Source organism: Corythoichthys intestinalis, chromosome 10 (assembly GCF_030265065.1).
Source record: "Corythoichthys intestinalis isolate RoL2023-P3 chromosome 10, ASM3026506v1, whole genome shotgun sequence".
Taxonomy (NCBI): Eukaryota; Metazoa; Chordata; class Actinopteri; order Syngnathiformes; family Syngnathidae; genus Corythoichthys; species Corythoichthys intestinalis.
Genome location: NC_080404.1, coordinates 57396031 through 57397414, shown reverse-complemented (window position 1 = coordinate 57397414; position 1384 = coordinate 57396031).

Here is a 1384-nt window from a genome sequence, read left to right as displayed (position 1 = left end):
TCTCTTGATTCATTGTTAAAAAAAAAAAACAATTCTGTTCTTAATTCAGTGGTCGCCATTGACTGCGATTGACGTCAATTCCATTTAAATTGGGAGGCTATCCAGCATGTGAAAAAAAAAAACCAAAGGTAAACCAACAAAGTGTTGCTCAAGTTAATTTACTTTTAGATAAAATTTTAAATCTCAAATTGCCTTCTCTTGAGTTCAGATGCAAGCAGCAGATTCATTTCGTTCTCCATTTTTAGAGCGATCATTTAATCGTTGGCTGCAATTTTCGGCGCTAGATGTCCAATCCAAATCGATTGGAAGGGGCGAATGAACGAATATTAAAGATGACTATTCCCAGCCATCACTCCCAGTTCAAATAAATTGGACATCGATCAAGCGTTAATGGCAATGACCAATATTAAAACATGTTGGTTTTATTGTGTGTGTCGTGGTGGAATGTAACAAAGTAATTAGTTACTGTACTTAAATACATTTTTGTGTACAAGTAGTCCCTGGGTTACGAACGAGTTCTGTTCCTATGCTGGCAACGTAACCGAATTACCGCACAAGTCGGAATTAACCCTTCAAGTACCACAAAATCTCAAACTTTCCAAAAGTATTGTATTTCGTTTCACAACGGAGGATACACTGCCCTCTGGTGGCAGCGTTGGGTCTGGCTGCACTGCAGACTCGTCTGACGTGGATAAAGGACAGCTACACTCTGGCCCACATAAGGCTGTAAGTTGTTTCGGCTAATATACACTGCTCCAAAAATAAAAGGAACATTAGCACGTTGTAGATATAAATGAATGAAATATTTTTCTTGAATACTTTGTTCGTTCCATAGTTGAATGTGCTGACAAAATCACTCAAAAATTATCAATGAAAATCAAATGTATCAACCCATGGAGGTCTGGATTTGGAGTTATATTCAAAATGAAAGTGGAAAAACACACTACAGGCCGATTCAACTTTCATGTAAACAAGTCAAAATGAGGGCCAGTAGTGTGTGTGGCCTCCAGGTGCCTGGATGACCTCCCTACAACACCTGGGCATGCTGCTAATGAGACGACAGGGTGTCCTAGGGAATCTCCCAGATCTGGACCAGGGCATCACTGAGCTGGACGGTCTGAGGAAAAACCTGGCTCTACCAGATGGACCTAAACAGAATGTCCCAGAGGTGTTCTATTGGATTTAGGTCAGGTGAACGTGGGGGCCAGTCAGTGTTCCAATTCCTTCTTCCTTCAGGAACTGTTGCATACTACAGCCACATGAAGTTGGGCATTGTCATGGACCAGGAGGAACCCATGTCCCACTGCGCAAGCGTAGCTTATGACAATGAGTCCAAGGATTTCATCCAGATACCTAATAGAAGTCAGGGTGCCAACATCTAACC